The following is a 22,052-nucleotide window of genomic DNA, read 5'->3' as shown; positions in this document are numbered from 1 at the left end:
GCACTTTTTCATATATTATCTCATTTAATGCTCACCGTAGTCCTGCAAGACAGGTAAATATTTAACTCTTCTAGAGCAGCAGTTCTCAGCGTGAGTGATTTTGTCCCAAGGGAACATTTAACAAGGTCTGGAGACATTTTTCATTGCTACATCTGCAGGGGGTGTGGGCGCTCCTGGCATCATGTGGGTAGAGGGCAGGATGCTGCAAAATATCTTACAATGCACAGGGCAGCTGCCCCCGACCCTACGACCTAATATTCAGCCTCAGATGTCCATAGTTCCAGGCTGGGAAACTGTTCTATACAAAACATTGAGGTTCAGAGAGGTTGGCTGACTTGCCCAAGATTGCATGATGTGTACTTGGCACAGTGGGACTGAAATCCATTCTTTCATTTCACTACCAGAGGGCTTCAAATCTTTTATTTTTATTTTAAAGAAATAAATTGTAGGTATTAAACTTGAAATGAAAACCTTGGCAGAGCCATTGCATGTAAACAGCTGATGGTGGAGCTGCTCTGGTGGCAGCAGGGGTCAGAGACCCTGCTCAGCCTCTTCCTCAGCCCCTCCCCCTAATCCCAGGGACACCCAGGCTGCCTGGCAACTGCTACGCCCATACAAGGAGACCCAGAGAACATTAGGCCCCTGTTGGCATCCACAGATCTTCTGGATTTCCCTGAGCTGTTCCATTTTTCTGAGTAGAGGATGACAGCATCTGAGTGTGTGTTTTAGTGAGAAGTGTTGGGCAGTGGAGGGGAGGCATGCGGGTCAAGTAGGAGGCTGCTGCGGGCACATTCCAGGCGGTAGGGAAGGGGCACTCGGAGGACCACGGGGGATAGGAGTGGAGTTCAAACAAGGAAGCGCAAGGCTCACGCTTGCTTCGGGACTTTTCAGTGCTGTGCTGCCGTATGACATCAGGCCAAAGGACAGCGGGCCAGGAGCACAGAGGCTGAGCTCTTTACCTTGCTCTGCGCATGCTCAAGGCCTGGAAGCATAATGCAGTGTGAACCAATTTGCACGTGATGTTTGCACGTGCAGATTTGTTTTCCTGTAGTCCACACTGCTTGTCTGTACTCTGGCCAGAAGCAGGCAACGCCACTGACGGACAGGTGTCTCCCTCATCCATTGACAGAGAAAGGCAGGCGGGGAAGTGCTCTGTTTTTCTTCTTCCAGGTCTAAATCCTGGCTTTCTTCTTTAAGTGTTGCCTTCTGATGAGTAAACAGTGGAAATGGCAAAATGAAACTAGGAGGAAGGTTCTCTACAATAACCTAGAAGGGACTGGGGCTCGTCTTAGGGCTTAGCAGGTGCTTCTTTCCCTATGAAGAATCTAGACCCAAAAGAAAACTCTGGATGGATAGGAAAACTCCTGGGAAATTTTAGGTCCAGGCAAAGATGATCATTCCTAAGGGCTTTCTTGCAGAGATGTCAAAAACAAATAACAAAAAGGAGAGTGAGAAAATCTGACCGACATATCTGCCCCCCCACCTGATTTTGCACAACCCGCTGTGATGAATATCAAAGCGGTGGGGGTCCCGCATTCTGATCTCTGCCCTACTGCTCTCCCCTCACTTTCTTCACCTGGCTTTAGCTTCCAGACTTTTTGTTATTTGCACTCACCAAATTTGGGCTTTTCTACTTGCTTCGCTCTCCAGATTTCTAGAATTTTCTGTCCCCGGATCTCTGCAGCCTGATTCTTTCCTACATTCTGGTTTCAGTGCTAATGCCCCCTCCTCAAAGAGTTGCCCCAACCACCCAGTCTAAAGTAGCAGCCCCACCAGTCCCTCTAGAATCATTCTTTGATTTTCACTGTAGCACTCGTCATTGTCTGAAGTTACCTAATTTGTGTGTGTGTGTGTGTGTGTGCATCTATTTGGATCTGAGAGTCTCCCCAGCTCCCCCATGGGAATGCAAGCCCCTAAGAGTAGAGACTTTGTGCATCTCATTTCCTGCTCTAATATCCCCAGTGCCTACAATACTGCCTGGCACATACTAGCACGTAGTAGTTGTTAAGTGTGTTTGTTGAAAGAGTGAATGGTGGTTCCTGGAGTTTAGGGGGTATGAGCATGGTTTTAGCTGATAATTCACCGCATACCTAGACACAGCAAGATCTGGCTTTCAGGACAAATTGTCTCTGCTTATTCCCATACGCTGAGCAAACCTCTCAAGCAATCATTTCTTGCTGGAAACAAGCTCCTTTTAGGGAATTTTCAAACTAAATATTGAAAAATTAATCCTACTTCCTCAAATCTAGGATGTCATTGACTATAAGATGCTCCAATTTTTATGTGCCATGAAGAGCGAAAAAATGCTGCCAGTTGTCATTGAAACATTATCATTGTTAAGAAGCATCTTAATTCTGGAAATGCTAAAATGTGAAAAAATATATGCCTTAGAATTGATAAAGTACAAGGTGAGATTGATTCATCATATGGGATGCAGGGAAGTGGCAGGGGGTTCTGGTCTGGAGTATGTCCCTATTTGTTAGTGGTCCCTTCCCCTGTAGCACTGCAGCCTAATACCTTGGACATGGTACTCTCCAAGGACCAGAGGAAGAGCTGGGTGTGTGGAGGAAGAGGCAGATATGGCTTCTGAGGCTTTCTCAAGAGTGGAGAGACTTCTATGGCTTGGGAATGTATCTGTGGAAAGGTATTAGAAGCAGTTGGTGATTCAAAAAAACCCAACCAGCAGTAGGCGAGTCTAGGTTTAAAACAATGCTCTGAAGGATGATTTCTCAGCCTTCTTAGTCACTCTTTCTGAAGCTTAGGAAAAGCATCTTTCATTTTCAAAAGGCAGTCAATGGGAAAACAAGATTTGCTTGAGACCCAAATTTCCTTTAGAGCCAAGTTTACTGAAAAGTATCTATTTTACAAAGAGAAAAAAATACCTGCAAGCTAAGTCCATATCATTATTCTTATTTGAGCTAATGATAATGGAGTGTAATTTCCATTACTGCTGACATTAAGATTAGTTATGTTTCGGTACATACAGCGCGGCTTCTCCCTTGTGAGGAGCGTCGAAGCAGCTGCCGGGGAGGCTGAGAGCGACTCCGCCTCGGCAGCCCTGCAGCCACATACTGGGCCTGACTTCCTGGCTGGCCTCAGGGGTCCCTGCCGGGCGTCAGGAGGGGTCCTGAACATCTCCTCCAGGGAGCCGAGGCACCATCGGCTGTTAATTTGGCTCTTTATTTATTTATTTTTAAATTAATTAATTTATTTATTTATTTTTGGCTGCGTTGGGTCTTCGTTTCTATGCGAGGGCTTTCTCTAGTTGCGGCAAGTGGGGGCCACTCTTCATCGCGGTGCGCGGGCCTCTCACTATCGCGGCCTCTCTTGTTGCGGAGCACAGGCTCCAGACGCGCAGGCTCAGTAGTTGTGGCTCACAGGCTCCAGACGCACAGTCTCAGTAGTTGTGGCGTACGGGCTTAGTTGCTCTGCGGCATGTGGGATCTTCCCGGACCAGGGCTTGAACCCGTGTCCCCTGCATTGGCAGGCGGATTCTCAATCACTGCGCCACCAGGGAAGCCCTTGGCTCTTTAAACCTCCTTGAGTCTCCTATTAAAAATCAACTTTCGCCACAATTTAGGGGCCTGGGAGGGAGCAGAGAAGACGGAGGAGGGCGACGGAGGGCGACTGGCCAGAGGGACGGTGCCAGGTTCCATTTGGCTGAAAGCCACGCCCCTCAAGCACCTCAGCTGTTCCGCAGACTTCATCTCCTTCAGCCTTTCGGAAACCCTCCTCAAGAAGCTGGTTCTCCTGGTAACCGTTAAAGGTCTTTATCTGAATGCAAAACAGTGTAATCTGTACAAACCGGCACTGGGGATAATGATGTGGGATGTCAGCTTTGGAGGCAGATGGGGGATTCCATTTGAATTCTCCACATGCCATTTATAAGCTCTCAGGACTTGAACAAGTTATTTAACTTCTCTCAGCTTCTGTGTCTTCATTTGTAAGAGGAGGCAAATAATGCTTATCTTCAAGCATTTCCATGAGATAAATGAGATGATCATGTAAAATGATTAGCCCAATGCTGAGCACATAGGAAACATTCAGTAAATAAATACTCAGTAATTGTAACTGGTGTTACAGTGGCAAAACAGGTAGCTTATTGTTCATGTAATATGATTTAGAAGTCTTGGTAAAAGCCTGCTTTGTCCAGAAACATCTTCTAAATTGACTCCCTGAAAAGAGCACTGTTGCAGAGGCCAGTGGATTGTTTGCTGTAGTTAAGGTCACCATTAACCTGGGTTGTAGTATTGTCCCCAAGGGGGGATTTCTAGGGTGGGATATTATACAGTGCGAGTGCTGTGGCTCCAGGTGGGTATTTGCATGTGGAGTCCTGATGAAGATCAGGCAGTGTTTGTGATATAATTGCTCAGCTGGGGGATCCAGTGAGGAGAGGGTTTGGAGGCAAGCCTTGGGGAGGGGTGTTTGATAAGCCCAGCTGAGTGGTCTTCTCTTTTGAGAAGGGGGCCACAGTCCTGAAAACGGCTCACTGAATTGTCAGTAGTTCATATGAATGAATTTTCTTGAAGTTCCTGAAACAGAAGGAAATAAATCTGTTTAATAAAACTATTTAATCTTCCTGGGCAAGAATTTCTTCGGATAGTAATGGCCTACTATGCTATGTGGCTGAAGATGATTTCTGTTCTTAAGAATGATGAGAGCCTCGAATCCTTGTATTTATTCTTACTCGTGTATGTGCTTATCAAAAGCAAGGGTGAGTTATTAAACACTTAACCATTATCAATCAAGAGGACCTTACAGCACTACCCAGTCTTCTAAAAAAGCTTTAGTGTAATGGGACCCAAGTCGGGTAAAGTTGGTCAGAGAGGGGAACTAAAAAGTTCTACATTATGGACATTGTCTGTAAGGGCTCCTGGGATAATGTGGGGGAATGGTCCTCGGTATGTATGTTTGGGGTGTCTAAGGACAGATAGGCAGCTGTGTAAGATGTGTGGGCATTTGGGGTGAGAAGTTGATTCCATTACAGGGGGATTGAAGGACTGTGGTTATAAATTTTACTTATTTTGAAACATTTCCTTGGGCTATTCTCACTAGTGAAGTGAATTTGAAGTTTGAATGTTATCCTTATGGGGAAGGGATTATCATGTATTGAGCACATACTTGATGCCAGCTGCTACACTATGCAATCATTCCTTTTAATGGACTTGTAAAGGTGATGCTTTAGTTATCTCTCTTTTATCTTGCTTTAATATTTGCAGATGATGGAAATGTAGTCCAGGATGGCTTAGTAACTTAAACAAGGTTACACAGCTGATAAATGATAGAGCCAAAATGCAGATCAACAACTATGTGATCCTAGTGCTCCTATTCTTGTGTGAGGCTGTCCAAAGGAATCTCTTCATGTCCTGAGCATTTGGCAGTTTGTTGTCCAAAATTACAGAGGGGGAGTTGGAATAGTAAATAGATGATGCTTATCATGTTGATGATGGCAAGTATAATAAGCGACAGGTATTGAGTGCTTATTACGTTCCAGGCATCAAGCTATCTACTTTATATATATTATCTCATTTAATTTCCTCAACAGTTCCACAAGGAAGGGACTGTTATCAGTTTTGTTTGTTTGTTTGTTTTTTAGATAAAGACTTAGTGACAAGAGCTGTGAAGTAACATGCTCAAGGTCACACAGCTAGAAAGCAGTGGAGGTCACAGCCATGTGCAAGGACTCCAGAAAGAAAGCTGACAGCTGAAGGCTTTGCCCAGCAAGGCAGTGAAGGGTACACGAGGATAGTAAAGATGAGTTTGGAGGTGTGCACTAATTTGTATGTCTCATTCCTAGAGCTGTGGTTGTGAAAGCATCCAGCTCATTCCTCTGCTGCAGGTTCCCACTATTCCTCCACTTTAAGCTATGTCTTTACTCTAAAAGGGGTGATGAAATTCTCAGATATGGGAAACAAAGAGCAGTCATGGAAATTTCCTCTGGTTTTGCCCAATAAAAGTGGCAGAGCGTTGGGTTGCTTGCAGGTATTATAATCTGGGTCACCAAGCACTTCTCCACCAACCTGTCATGGGGCTGGAAATTCCCCATGAGAAATCCAATCTTTGAGTCTTGAAGGTGTCTGGGCTTTCCTGTTAAAAAACAAACATTTTTATAGAGATGATCATGCTCTCAAATACCTTCAGGGGCAAGGTAGGTAATTCACTTTCGAAAGGGATGGGGTAAGGTGAATTGGTTGCTATGGCAACCCGGGGACTTCTTGCCCTGCCCACAGGCATTTACAACATGGCATGGCCTATAGACTACGGACTTCTTGTCAAAGGGTAACCTGTCTTTTTTCTACTTGATTGTCAAAGTTCATTGCAGAGGATGAGGAGAATAAAAACTACAGAAAAGTCTAAGTCCAGTCTAAAAAAACCCAAAGCAAATAGAATCATCAATCTTTTCCTCCCTCATAAGTACTATTGATATCTTGGTATATTCCCTTCCTTTTTTTATTCTTTCTTCCTGAATGTAAAAATCTGCTGCATCAGTGGGGTCTGCACTAAAGAAAACATTTGAACCTCTGTGAAGAAATACGTGGGGTTAAAATAAGGAGAGCGCGAGGTCACATTTTAGACTGAGAATTAGCTACAAATAAGACTTCAGGAGGATAAGATCTGGAAAGGTAGGTAGAAAGAGTAGAACTTAAGAGGATAAATTGGAGGTGAGGACAAGGATGCAGATTTGCCACCGGAAAACTGGCCAGATAAGAACTTCAGCAGGAGGCTGCCAGGGAGGGGCTGATGGAGACAAGGGGGCATGGAGAGTGCCTTTGGATGGGGAAGGGGGTGGAGGTGAGCTGTTAAATTAAAGGTCCTCAGAAGTCCTCTCTGTCCATTCCACCCCATCCTCCAACCAGTTTAACATAAACCAATCTGTTTCGGAAATTAAAAAAAAAAAATTAAGGAACAGGAACTCTTTTTCCAAGGAAATCTTAGGAAGAAGACATTTCCATAAACAGACTAAAGTACAGCTGGTCTGGGGATCTTCTCTGGCCTCCAAACCCTGAGCCCACCCAAAGGAATGTATGAAACCCCACATCTTCTCCTTCCTATTTGGCCTCCCTGGGAGAAGCACTGTCCTCCCCTCAGATCTTCTCAAACTTCTGCAAGTTGCAGATCCCAGTGACCCTCATTTCATTCTTCAGCTCCCCTCTACATTTGTTCAGCTTGATGGATCTCTTGTCGGGTTTCAGGTGCATATTGACTTTTTGCAAAACTCCCAAGCCGTTCAGGGAGAAAGATTGACTGATTTAGGGTAGGGGTTGGGGGAGGAGGTGTAGTTATTTTCGATGTTAGTAAACATGACAGGTTGTTGAAGATTAACAGGAAATCGTGAATAAAATCATTGGGATCTGATAAGGGATTTTTCTCTCAGACAATTAAAGACTTTTTTCTCGTTATCTCCCTCCCCCTCCCCCAGAAGTGGGAGATGAACGTCATGAGGATAACACATTATTAGTCTCATACCCTTAACATAGATAAAAGACAAAAGTTCTTAACCTCCCACTGCCCACGCGGCCTCCATGCACTTTTTTTGCCATTCTGTTCTGTCTTCTTTTCAGCAGGTGATAGTTTCCTTTAATACTTCCTACCTAATCCTCAATTTTCTTTTAAACATCAGATATTGGATAGGCTGGAACCTCATTTAGGCAGTAAAGAAGTCCAGTGCTTTGTGGCTGGGACCAGCCGAGGAGATAAATATTTTTGATACAAAAGAATAATTCATTAAAGGAGGTAATGAAGGTGATTTAAACCTTCCACAAACACATCATGGAGTGAATAAAGCTCATGGCTCTCAATTTAGGGTCATGGCTGAATGAAATGTTGTCAAAAGTGAAAAAAAAAATAAAACTAACTGCACAAATGGGTCAGAAATCTCAGTGGGGCTCAGTCAAGCCTGACAATTTAGAATTTGACAAACAAGTAGAAGAAAAGGAGAATTCCATTAATATTATGAGAAAACCCTTCTGGAATAAAGCACTGAATTTTCATGTTATCGTTTGACTCATGTGCACTTATATGGTCTTAGGAAAAAATCTGACTTGGAGCTGAAATTTTACTTATCCAGTTACAGTTCAGGGGATCTCTCTCTCACATGCTCAGCCAGAAACATAGATTGTCTCATAAACCAGCATGAACAGTATGGATAATGGAGAAATGCAGTCGTGAGAGGGCAGAGCTGCAAGATGTGGGCGTTTGTTCCTGAGAGTCAGCCCGTTAGAGTTCTTCGGGGTACCTAGTCCACAGGGGTAGAGAGGACCAGGATCCAGAGAGTATCTATCTCCCCATCTACTGGGTAGACCTGAACTGGTCTGTCCGCCAACCCTGTAGGTGGAGGAGCTTAACATGAAAAGTGGTGTATGTGGACTGTTGAGAGAGGTATCTTGGACCATTCTTCCCCCTTTCTTTCTTCATAATGGAAAAAGGAAGAAATGATTCACCCATCAGAGGGGTCTCATGGGAGGTCTCACGCAGGGTCATTCAACTAACAAAGGGTAGTCATGGTGTGAAAGAGGGGAAGAGAACTGTAAGAGCATGCTATTACAGCTCCCTGTCAGATGTAAGGAAGCCCTGTCCTCACATCCCTGCTGGGTGGACTTCCAACCTCTTTCTGGATATTTTTGGTGCCACGTTGCTCATTACCACATAGAGACCAGCTCCCTATTGGGTAGCCTTGAGCCTGAGGAGTTCCTTTCCTGGACGGAGCCAACCCCTTGCTGATCTGGCTTCTGTTCTCTTTACGGAAAACACCCAACGCATCTGTTACACATGTCAGCCTTCCTGACATTATGTCTGTCACTCAGGGTCCTCTCCTTTTCAACCTAAGCCTTATAGTTTGCTCAACCCAAATGACAATATCCCAAGTCTACTGAGGCTTAGGAAAGAGGAATGGAAATCCTGTGGATTCCCCCCACCTCCTTTCTTCTCTCTCCCCACACACTATTATCCTTTTTCTGAACTATTTGAGAATGTTATAGACTTTCACAATGGTGAATTTCATAAAAACAAGAATATTCACTTATGTAAACATATAATAGTTTATCAAAATCTGACAATAAACATTTATACAATACTATGGGTTAATCTAAACACTATTCATATTTTACCAATTGCATCACTAATGCCATATGTAGCAAAAGAAAAAAATTGTTTTCTGGTCCAGGATCTAAATTATAATTATATATCATACTGACATGCCATGTCTTTTTAGTCTCTGTTAGCTCAATTCCTGTTTTTTTTTTTGTTTTTTGTTTTTTTTTTTTTTTGCTTTTCATGACCTTGACATTTTTGAAAATTATAGATTGGATATTTTGTATCATGTCCCTCATTTTGGGGTTGCTGATTTTCCTCATAGTAACATTTAGGTTATGCATTTTGGGGCAGGAATATCATAGAAGCGATGCTGAAGGGATGTTAAAGCGATGCTAAAGTGGCGCTTAAGTGATGCTAAAGTGATGGTGTGTCTTTCTCAGGGCATCTTATCTGCTGATGTTGACTTTGGTCACTTGATGAAGGTGATATCTGCCAGTTTTCTCCAATGGAAAGTTATTTTCATTCCCTTTATGATGAATTAGTATCTTGTGGGAGGTACACTGGGACATCCTCAGGCAGGTATGGCCAGCCTGTGATTGACATTGTCTTTTCCCATTGGTTTCAGAGTCTAACAGCCGCAGGGCAGTGAACAGAGGCTATGTCACCATCTTGTTCAGGCTGCATCAGGACTGGCACAGCCATGACACGACCAATTCCTACGTGCTGATCCGCAGGGCGCTTCTGCTTTGCCTCAGGCACATTGCCAACCTCCGGTCTGGCAGGGAGGCCTTCCTGGCAGTTCAGGGCATGGAGATCCTTTTCAGCACCACACAGGTAATCAGCATGGGGATTATCTTTGCAGTTGGATGACATCTGGATGATTCCTGAAGGCCGTCATTTAGGACTCACCTTCACTAAAGTTGGGAAACCTCAATACGTTTCTTGCTTCCTGCCCTGGGCAGATGTTTTGGACTCAAATCCTCATTCCTTCACTCACTCATGTACTGATTGACTCATTTATTCAATACATACTGGTTGGGTACACACTGGGTAGTGCAGTGATTAAGAGTGTTGATTTTCAAGCTAGAGAACCTGGCTTCAGATCCCAGCCCTAGCACCTATAGCTGTGCAACTTTAGAGAAGTCACCCACCTTCTCTGGGACTCAAGTTTCTTCTTCTTAAAAAAAATAGAAATGATAAAATCTAGGTTTTTGCATGGCCTGAATAAGTTAACATAGACATGTCTCTGTTAGCAGGGTTCTTGCCATGACTTAACTGCTTTATGAGTGTGAGTGGTTATTGGAATAATGATTAGTTTTGGGGACCTAGTGGTGAATATGATAGACGAGACCCCTGATCTTTTGGGGCAAGCATTCCACCAGAGAGTTGGACACTAAGGAAGCAAAGAATTCAATCTGGAAGATAATTTCATATTGCTCTATGAAATCAACAGAGGAAGGGCACAGGTCTACAGTGACTTTTATATATGCAGGGAGACTTGACCTTCTCTTAGAGAGGTCAAGTCTTCTCTGAGCAGGTGACACCTAAGCTGAGACCTGAATTATTGAAGGAGTCTGTCATGCCAACTTTACGAGGAAGAGCATCCCAGGCACAAGGAGTAGCACCTATAAGGGCTGTCACTTACCTGCACCCCAGTGGAATAAGTGTCTAGGGTTTCCTGGATTTCAACCAAATAATAAATTCCTTAATTTCACTTGCTTAGGGCTAATTTAAACACCATCATGCGAGGCTACCTATACGTTCTCCGTGGATGATGTGAGTATCTCCCAAATACCCATCATGTGCTCACCAAACCTCTCCTGGGGCCGAGGCAGCCGTGTTTCACACACATCATGTTCCTTGCTGTCTTCGTATTAGTCAGTCTCTGCACTACTTTCATTGGTCTCGTTGCTTCTCTCTGGACACTCTCCAATTTCTCTGTACCTGAGTACATCTGAGGTAATGAAGCGGTCAACGAGAGTGCCGTTTTCCAACCACGGCATCTGTAGACTAACCATTTTTTTAAAAAAGCTTTTTCCCCTCCTCTAAACAATAACATAATACTGCACTGCAAACCAATATCTAATTTTCTGTCTGCTGTCGCCTCTGGGTTTCTCTCCATCATTACAGCTTTCAGAGCTTCTCGGTCATGAAATAGCTACATTTTCCATTCTATTCCTCTGGACGAGGAAGTGCTTTGAATTTTTTCAAGCTTCACCATCCTTTGTAAGCCTGTGTCCCCCAAATCTTGAATCTCTCCCAGCCTTTGTGAAACTCCCCCCGTATTGCTGATGCCTAGAATCCCCCAACTCTGGCTCGTGTGCTTTAGCCAGCTCCTCTGCCCCCTGCCCTCTGCATTATTGACTGTTTTTCTGATCTGCGTTAAAAAAAAAAAAAAAAACAATTAAAAGAGTAATACAGGGAAAAGATGGTGATCCCAGAGGTACAGGTCTATGACAAGAAGAGAGTGGAGAAAATACCAAGTGAAGCACAGGCATGAAAGGGGCTGTGAGCCCAGAAGCAGGCTTTTAGAAGCAGTTCCTCAGCAGGACAATAAAGACCTCAACTGCTCAATTAAGCAAATTTACAATGAGCTCCCAGCCTCCAATTACTGTTGGGAATGGAAGCAGGATGTGAGCAGAGGCAGAATCTGCACTTGGTGGCCAGGTTTCTCCTGCCTGAAAAGCTTCCCAGCACCTGGGCTGAGTGCTCTGAGCACAGATGCCCTTGCAGCTGTGCTGGAGTTAGAGCTGCCCATCCATTCTCTCCCCTCTCCTGCCAGAGAAGATGCGTAAGTCACAGGATGGCCAAATGGGGAACCTTGGATCTAGTGATGTCATTTCAGTAGCTCCTGCAAATTATGCTGCTTCTACTGCTGCTGCTGCTGCTGCTGCTGCAACTGATGGAGATAACAGTGAAAATGAAGGAGAAGAGGAGGAGGAAGAAGAAAATAAAGGAGGAGGAGGAAGAGGACGAGGGAATGAGATTTGTCTTGAATGCTTACTATGGCTGAGGGCTGGCATAGCAGTTCATGCAGACTTTCTGATTTCACCATTTCAAAGGATTTGAAACTGACGGTCTTCCTCAACAGTCCGTATTTCTGTCCACTGGACCAGAGGTTCTCTAAGTTAACTGTGATCAAAGCCACCTACATGGCTGCAAGGGCCCCATCCTCAGAGTTTCTGATTCAGTAGGTCTGGGATGACCCTGAGAAGTTGTGTTTCTAACAAATTCCTAAGTGATGTTGATACTGCTGGTCTGGGTCACACTTTGAAAACCACTGTCCTTTACTGTTTTTATCGGTGCTTGTGGTGTAATTGCAAGCCTACTGGGCATGAGAGTGACGGAGAAAGAACTGTTTTTGAGTCCTTCCCACAGACTTCGCCCATCATATTGTTCTTTGCCTTCCTGCTGAGGCCACTGCTTGCCATGATTCTCTCTCAGTAACCCCACCTCTTTGTTTCCTGGGTCCCACAGCCTTGCACAGATCCTCTGAGCATCCTTTAAACGTTCAGAGGATCAGATTGTCTATAATGCATAATAATCCCACACCAAGTAAAACATTACACTGTTACCATTATCAGCAATAGTACCAATGGCAATCATAGACCTGGCTTCCAAAATGCTGGCAGTTTTGACTGAGTTGCCTGGCTTGGACTTGGCTCACTACCTCCTAAGCTTGAAGCTTAGAGCATTATCTCTGATCAGTCATCTACCTTACCATTCTTCATCCTCCATGCTCAGTTCTCTCTTTTCCCAATACTCATACTTTTCAGTAAGCACTTAAAACTATTTGACCAGTCCCAGCGATAAAATAGCCTCAAGGAATTTATTTTCCTTGGAGAGTGTTTCCTGCTGTTGGTTCAGGAGACCTGACTGGTATTATTTGAGTACATGGAAGGGGAAATAACATTCTTTTTTGCGGGGAGGAGGGGGCTAAGTAACATATTTATTTTCCTCTTTTAATAATAACATTTATTTATTTATTTTTAACATCTTTATTGGACTATAATTGCTTTACGATGGTGTTAGTTTCTGCTTTATAACAAAGTGAATACATATACATCTATGCCCATATCTCTTCCCTCTTGCGTCTCCCTCCCTCCCACCCTCCCTATCCCACCCCTCTAGGTGGTCACAAAACACCGAGCTGATCTCCCTGTGCTATTTGGCTTCTTCCCACTAGCTATCGGTTTTACATTTGGTAGTGTATGTATGTACATGACACTCTTACTTTGTCCCAGCTTACCCTTCCCCCTCCCCATATCCTCAAGTCCATTCTCTAGTAGGTCTGCATCTTTATTCCCGTCCTGCCCCTAGGTTCTTCATGACCGTTTTTTTTTTTTAGATTCCATATATATGTGTTAGCATACGGTATTTGTTTTTCTCTTTCTCACTTCACTCTGTATGACAGATTCTAGGGGCATCCACCTCACTACAAATAACTCAATTTCGTTTCTTTTTATGGCTGATTAATATTCCATTGTATATATGAGCCACATCTTCTCTAGACATTCATCGGTCGGTGGACACTCAGGTTGCTTCCATGTCCTGGCTATTGTAAATAAAGCTGCAATGAACATTGTGATACATGATTCTCTTTGAATTATGGTTTTATCAGGGTATATGCCCAGAAGTGGGATTGCTGGGTCGTATGGTAGTTCTATTTTTAGTTTTTTGTGGATTTTTTTTTTTTTTTTTTTTTTTTTTTTTGCGGTACGCAGACCCGTCACCCCTGCGTCCTCTCCCGCTGCAGAGCACGGGCTCCGGACACGCAGGCTCAGCAGCCATGGCCCACGGGCCCAGCCTCTCCGCGGCATGCGGAATCCTCCCGGACTGGGGCACAAACCCGTGTCCCCTGCATCGGCAGGCGGACTCTCAACCACTGCGCCACCAGGGAAGCCCTGTTTGTATTTTTTTTGATGATGGCCGTTCTGACAGGAGTGAGGTGATATCTCATTGTAGTTTTGAGTTGCATTTCTCTAATGATTAATGACATTGAGCATTCTTTCATGTGTTTGTTGGCAATCTGTATATCTTCTTTGGGGAAACGTCTACTTAAGTCTCCTGCCCAATTTTGGATGGGTTGCTTGTTTTTTTGATATTGAGCTTCATGAGCTGCTTGTCAATTTTGGAGATTGATCATTTGTCAGTTGCTTCATTTGCAAATATTTTCTCCCATTCTGAGGGCTGTCTTTTCATCTTGCTTATGGTTTCCTTTGGTGTGCAAAAGCTTTTAAGTTTCATTAGGTCCCATTTGTTTATTTTTGTTTTTATTTCCATTTCTCTAGGAGCTGGGTCAAAAAGGATCTTGCTGTGATTTATGTCATAGAGTGTTCTGCCTATGTTTTCCTCTAAGAGTTTTACAGTGTCTGGCCTTACATTGAGGTCTTTAATCCATTTTGAGTCTATTTTTGTGTATGGTGTTAGGGGGTGTTCTAATTTCATTCTTTCACACATAGATGTCCTGTGTTCCTAGCATTACTTATTGCAGAGGCTGTGTTTTCTCCATTGTATATTCTGGCCTCCTTTATCAAAAATAAGGTGACCGTATGTGCATGGGTTTATCTCTTAGCTTTCATCCTGTTCCATTGATTTATATTTCTGTTTTTCTGCCAGTACCATACTATCTTGATACCTGTAGCTTTGTAGTATAGTGTGAAGTCAGGGAGCCTGATTCTTCCAGATCCGTTTTTCTTTCCCAAGATTACTTTGGCTATTTGGGTTTTTTTGTGTTTCCATACAAATTGTGAAATTTTTTATTCTAGTTCTGTGAAAACTGCCAGTGGTAGTTTGATAGAGATTGCACTGAATCTGTAGATTGCTTTGGATAGTATAGTCATTTTCACAATGTTGATTCTTCCAGTCCAAGAATATGGTATATCTCTCCATCTGTTTGTATCATCCTTAATTTCTTTCATCAGTGTCATAGCTTTCTGCATACAGGTCTTTTGTCTCCTTAGGTAGGTTTATTCCTAGGTGTTTTATTCTTTTTGTTGCAATGGTAAATGGGAGTGTTTTCTTCATTTCTCTTTCAGATTTTTCATCATTAGTGTATAGGAATGCCAGAGATTTCTGTGCATTAATTTTGTATCTTGCTACTTTACCACATTCATTGATTAGCTCTAGTAGTTCTCTGGTAGCATCTTTAGGACTCTCTATGTAGAGTATCATGTCATCTGCAAACAGTGACAGCTTTACTTCTTCTTTTCTGATTTGGATTCCTTTTCTTTGCTTTTCTTCTCTGATTGCTGTGGCTAACACTTCCAAAACTATGCTGAATAAGAGTGGTGAGAGTGGGCACCTTGTCTTGTTTCTGATCTTAGAGGAAATGGTTTCAGTTTTTCACCATTGAGGATGATATTGGCTGTGGGTTTGTCATATATGGCCTTTATTATGTTGAGGTAAGTTCCCTCTATGCCTACTTTCTGGAAGGTTTTTATCATAAATGGATGTTGAATTTTGTCAAAAGCTTTTTCTGCCTGTATAGAGGTGATCATGTGGTTTTTATTCTTCAATTTATTAATATGGTGTATCACATTGATTTATTTGTGTATATTGAAGAATCCTTGCATTAGTGGGATAAACCCCACTTGATCATGGTGTATGATCCTTTTAATGTGCTGTTGGATTCTGTTTGCTAGTATTTTGTTGAGGATTTTTGCATCTGTGTTCATCAGTGATATTGGCCTGTAGTTTTATTTCTTTGTGATATCTTTGTCTGGTTTTGGTATCAGGGTGATGGTAGCCTCGTAGAATGTGTTTGGGAGTGTTGCTCCCTCTGCTATATTTTGGAAGAGCTTGAGAAGCATAAGTGTTAACTCTTCTCTAAATGTTTGATAAAATTTGCCTGTGAAGCCATCTGGTCCTGGGCTTTTGTTTGTGGAAGATTTTTAATCACAGTTTCAATTTCAGTGCTTGTCATTGGTCTGTTTATATTTTCTATTTCTTCCTGGTTCAGTCTTGGAAGTTTGTGCATTTCTAAGAATTGGTCCATTTCTTCCAGGTTGTCCATTTTATCGGCATATAGTTGCTTGTAGTAATCTCTCATGATCCTTTGTATTTCTGCAGTGTCAGTTGTTACTTCTCCTTTTTCATTTCTAATTTTATTGATTTGAGTCTTCTACCTTTTTTTCTTGATGAGTCTGGCTAATGGTTTATCAATTTTGTTTACCTTCTCAAAGAACCAGCTTTTAGTTTTATTGACCTTTGCTATTGTTTCCTTCATTTCTTTTTCTGATCTGATCTTTTTGATTTCTTTCCTTCTGCTAACTCTGGGGTTTTTTTGTTCTTCTTTCTCTAATTGCTTTAGGTGTTAGGTTAGGTGGTTTATTTGAGACGTTTCTTGTTTCTTAAGGTAGGATTGTATTGCTCTAAACTTCCCTCTTAGAACTGCTTTTGCTTCATCCCATGGTTTTGGGGTTGTCGTGTTTTCATTGTCCTTTGTTTCTAGGTTTTTTTTGATTTCCTCTTTGATTGTTTCAGTGATCTCTTGGTTATTAAGTAGTGTATTGTTTAGCATCCATGTGTTTGTACTTTGTACAGATTTTTTCCTGTAATTGATATCTACTCTCATACTGTTGTGGTCAGAAAAGGTACTTGATACGATTTTAATTTCCTTAAATTTACCAAGACTTGATTTGTGACCCAAGATATGATCTATCCTGGAGAATGTTCCATGAGCACTTGAGAAGAAAGTGTATTCTGTTGTTTTGGGATGGAATGTCCTATAAATATCAATTACATCCGTCTTTTTTTACGTATCATTTAAAGCCTGTGTTTCCTTATTTATTTTCATTTTGGATGATCTGTCCATTGGTGATAGTGGGGTGCTAACGTCCCCTACTGTGATTGTGTTACTGTCCATTTCCCCTTTTATGGCTGTTAGTATTTGCCTTATGTATTGAGGTGCTCCTATGTTGGGTGCAGAAATATTTACAATTTTTATGTCTTCTTTTTGGATTGATCCCTTGATCATTATGTAGTGTCCTTCTTTGTCTCTTGTAATAGTCTTTGTTTTAAAGTCTGTTTAGTCTTATATGAGAATTGCTACTCCAGCTTTCTTTTGATTTTCTTTTACATGGAATATCTTTTTCCATCCCCTCACTTTCCGTCTGTATGTGACCCTAGGTCTGAAGTGGGTCTCTTGTAGGCAGCATATATATGGGTCTTGTTTTTGTATCCATTCAGCCATTCTATGTCTTTTGGTTGAGCATTTAATCCGTTTACATTTTAGGTAGTTATCTATATGTATGTTCCTATTACCATTTTCTTGGCGTTGTTTTTGTAGGTCTTTTCCTTTTCTTGTGTTTCTTGCTCGAGAAGTTTCTTTAGCATTTGCTGTAATGCTGGTTTGGTGCTGCTGAATTCTCTTAGCTTTTGCTTGTCTGTAAAGGTTTTAATTTCTCCTTTGAATCTGAATGACATCCTTGCCAGGTAGTGTAATCACGGTTGTAGGTTTTTCCCTTTCATCGCTTTAATTATGTTGTGCCACTCCCTTCTGGCTTGCAGAGTTTCTGATGAAAGATCAGCTGTTAACCTTATGAGGATTCCCTTGTATGTTATTTGTTGTTTTTCCCTTGCTGCTTTTAATATTTTTTCCTTGTATTTAATTTTTGAAGGTTTGATTAATATGTGTCTTGGCATGTTTCTCCTTGGATTTAACCTGTATGGGACTCTCTGTGCTTCCTGGACTTGATTAATTATTTCCTTTCCCATATTAGGGAAGTTTTCAACTATAATCTGTTCAAATATTTTCACAGTCTAGTCCCTTTATTTTCTCTTCTTCTTCTGGGACCCATATAATTCGAATGTTGGTGACTTTAATGTTGTCCCAGAGGTCTCTAAGACTGTCGTCAATTCTTTTCATTCTTTTTTCTTTATTCTTCTCTGCAGTAGTTATTTCCACTCTTTTATCTTCCAGGTCACTTATCCATACTTCTGCCTCAGTTATTCTGCTGTTGATCCCTTCTAGAGAATGTTTAGTTTCATTTATTGTGTTGTTCATGATTGTTTGTTTGCTCTTTAGTTCTTCTAGTTCCTTTTTAAACGTTTCTTATATTTTCTCCATTCTATTGCCACGATGTTGGATTATCTTTACTATCCTTATTCTGAATTCCTTTTCAGGTAGGCTGCCTATTTCCTCTTCATTTGTTAGGTCTGGTGGGTTTTTATCTTGCTCCTTCATCTGCTGTGTGTTTGTCTTCTTATTTTGCTTAACTTACTATGTTTCGGGTTTCCTTTTCACAGGCTGCAGGTTCGTAGTTCCCGTTGTTTTTGGTGTCTGCCCCCAGTGGCTAAGGTTGGTTCAGTCGGTTGTGTAGGCTTCCTGGTGGAGGGGACTAGTGCCTGTGTTCTGGTGGATGAGGCTGTATCTTGCTTTTCTGGTGGGCAGGTCTGCGTCCGGCAGTGTGTTTTGGTGTGTCTGTGACCTTATTATGATTTTAGGCTGCCTCTCTGCTAATGTGTGGGGTTGTGGTCCTGTCTTCCTTGTTGTTTGGCATAGGGTGTACAGCACTGTTGCTTGCTGGTCATTGAGTGGAGCTGGGTCTTGGTGTTGAGATGGAGATCTCTTGGAGATCTTCGCCATTTGATATTATGTGGAGCTGGGAGGTCTTTGGTGGACCAATGTCCTGAACTCGGCTCTCCCACCTCAGAGGCACAGGCCTGATGCCCGGCCAGAACACCAAGACCCTGTCATCCACACGACTCAGAATAAAAGGGAGAAAAAGAGAAAGAAAGAAGGAAAGAAAGAATAAAATAAAATAAAGTAAAAGAAAGTTATTAAAATAAAAAATAAGAAATATTAAAAATAAGAAAAAAAATTTAAAGTAATAAAACAGAAAGAAGAGAGCAACCAAACCAAAAACAAATCCACCAATGATAAGAAGCACTAAAAAGTATAGCAAAACACACAAACACACACACACACACACACACACACCAAAAAATGGACAGACAGAACCCTAGGACAAATGGTAAAAAGCAAAGCTATACTGACAAATTCACAAACAGAAGCATACACATACACACTCAGGAAAACAGAAAAAGAAATTATATATATATATATATATATATATATATATATATATATATATATATATATATATATATATATATATATATCATTGCTTCCAAAGTCTACTGCCTCAATTTGGGATGATTTGTTCTCTATTCAGGTATTCCAGAGATGCAGGGTACATCAAGTTGATTGTGGATATTTAATCTGCTGATGCTGAGGCTGCTGGGAGAGATTTCCCTTTCTCTTCTTTTTCGCACAGCTCCCAGGCTTCAGCTTTGGATTTGTCCCCGCCTCTGTGTGTAGGTCGCCTGAGGGCATATTTTCTTCGCTCAGACAGGACAGGGTTAAAGGAGCAGCTGATTTGGGGGCTCTGGCTCACTCCGGCCAGGGTGGGAGGGAAGGGTACGGAGTGAGGGGCGAGCCTGCGACAGCAGAGGCTGGCATGACGTTGCACCAGCCTGAGGCACGCTGTGCGTTCTCTCGGGGAAGTTGTCCCTGGATCACGGGACACTGGCAGTGGCGGGCTGCACAGGCTCCCAGGAGGGGAGGTGTGGAGAGTGACCTGTGCTCGCACACAGGCTTCTTGGTGGTGGCAGCAGCAGCCTTAGCATCTCAAGTCCGTCTCTGGTGTCTGTGCTGTTAGCCGTGGCTCGCACCCGTCTATGGAGCTCCTTTAAGCAGCGCTCTTAATCCCCCCTCCTTGCGCACCGGGAAACAAAGAGGCAAGAAAAAGTCTCTTGCGTCTTTGGCAGCTCCAGACATTTTCCCTGATTCCCTCCCAGCTAGCTGTGGCACACTAGGCCCATTCAGGCTGTTCATGCAACGAACCCCAGTCCTCTCCCTGGGATCTGACCTCCGAAGCCGGAGCTTCAGCTCACAGCCCCCGTCCACCCCAGCAGAGGAGCAGACAAGCCTCTCAGGCTGGTGAGTGCTGGTTGGCACTGATCCTCTGTGCGGGAATCTCTCCGCTTTGCCCTCCGCACCCCTATTGCTGCGCTCTCCTCCGTGGCTCCGAAGCTTCCCCCCTCCGCCACCCGCAGTCTCTGCCCACGCAGGGGCTTCCTAGTGTGTGGAAACCTTTCCTCCTTCACAGCTCCCTCCCACTGGTGCAGGTCCCGTCCCTATTCTTCTGTTTTCTTTATTCTTTTGCCCTACCCAGGTACGTGGGGAGTTTCTTGCCTTTTGGGAGGTCTGAGTTCTTCTGCCAGCATTCAGTAGGTGTTCTGTGTGAGCTGTTCCACGTGTAGATGTATTTTTGATGTATTTGTGGGGAGGAAGGTGATCTCCGCGTCTTACTCTTCCACCATCTTGAAGCTCCTCCTCGGAAATAGCATTGTTGATTTTATTAAGAAATTTCTGTTTTGAAAGTTGGCTTACATTTTTTTTTACTTTGGAGTCATTTGGGTAGCGTGAATCCATGGCTTAAATTTTATGAAATGTTTTTCCTCCATGTTCTTTCCTGTGGAGCAGCCCATAATGTGGGCCTGGAGGTACCATGCATGGCATAATTGTAGACAGTCACTGCCCTGTGGTATGTTCTAAGCATCCTGCATATCTCCTACTATGACTTCTTGGCCTTAGAGCTTAATGGAGACCCCTTAAGAATACCAAACTGGAGGCTTACATTAGTCAACTTTCTGTATCAAGTCAGTAGACAAAACATTTACTAAGGGACTGCAGAAAATGGCCATATTTTTGCCAAAGACATACTGACTACTCCCAACTCTCTGTCTCTCAATTTAGTAAACTTGTTCTTACATTTTTCACAGTGTCTGAAAAGAAGGGTCTTGTCATGTTCCATCAGTATCAAAATGTTACATCTGCAAACCCAATTTTTCTTTGCTTTGTGTAGATACCAAGAGAGATCACTACTGTGGGCTTTGAGAAGAAGCATGTTATTTGATTTCAGTACTTGGGATTCTCTTAGTCTTCCTTCTGATTTCATATTTTATCTTTTTCCTTGATATTTTTCTCTTCAGATCATAGCGAAAAGAGAAAAGTAAGACTTCTATCAATTCAGCTACTCATTCTCTAATTTAGGCAATAATTCACAACAACACATGGATGGTTGAAGGAAGATGCCATTACCTCCTCTTCCCTCAGCTATTCTGGACCATGTTTTACCTTAGGTGCAGCATCCCTTGAAAGTCTCTGAAGTCTATTTTCAGACTACATTCATTCCAGTAATATATTAGCTGTAAAAGAGAAATAAAAATGCAGATTACACACTGGACCAAAGCAGATCCTGTGTTAGACAAAATTCTACATTAGAATGTTCAGATTAGAAGTTCTACATTAAGGCTATTACTGTCCATTTAGGCTGCGTGTAATCCATTACTTAAAATAACATTATAGCAAAGGGACTCCACACAAGATGTCAGTGTCTGATATGATCTTCTCTTTGTTCAGAACTGCCTGGATGACAAAAGTCTGGAGTCTCTCATCTCCCTTGTGCTTCAGATCCTGAGGCAATGCTACCCTAAGAGTCCACTTCCCTTGGTCACAGCCAGCAGTGCTTATTCCTTCCCAGTCCCTGGGAGCACCACCTCTGAACCTCCACGTGTTCTAACTGAAGATAAAGTATGTGGGTAGTTCTGTACTTATTTTGCTCATAGTTATGAGCTTTATGATGAACTTTTGCATTTGGATACTATTTCAGAGGAATGTGGATGAAAGTAGAATCAATTTTTTTAACAGATCAACGGTGATTATCTAATAAGTAATTAGAGACATGTATGAGAAAGCTAGTTTTTCATAATACCAAGCTTATTAATTTTGTCCTTAATTATTAACTGTTGGCACTTTGCCTGGTAGCTATGGAATGCCTGTAGAGTCATCTCAGCTGATTTTAAAAAATCTATTTGCAATCCCATGATGGAGTCCCTCCACCATACAGACTGGTTCTGGAATTAATTTGCCCTCAGGATGAAATTGAAATCAAACTTTTGCTGTTTTGCCACCCCATGCAAGTCATTTTAGAATACTTGAAAGTATGATT

General features: G+C 42.5%; 1 long non-coding RNA gene across 1 annotated transcript; it reads left to right on the top strand.

Annotated features, from left to right (window-relative positions):
- Positions 1-3,492: 3,492 nt before the first annotated feature.
- Positions 3,493-21,614, top strand: LOC309803172. The gene is made up of 3 exons (XR_014293910.1): positions 3,493-3,766; positions 9,659-9,867; positions 21,464-21,614. It is a non-coding gene; the product is annotated as an uncharacterized lncRNA (long non-coding RNA).
- Positions 21,615-22,052: the final 438 nt, after the last annotated feature.

The sequence above is a fragment of the Mesoplodon mirus genome, assembly GCF_964341445.2.
Source record: "Mesoplodon mirus genome assembly, chromosome: 4".
Taxonomy (NCBI): Eukaryota; Metazoa; Chordata; class Mammalia; order Artiodactyla; family Ziphiidae; genus Mesoplodon; species Mesoplodon mirus.
Note: the sequence above shows the minus strand (reverse complement) of the source record. Positions and strands in the feature narration are given on the sequence as shown.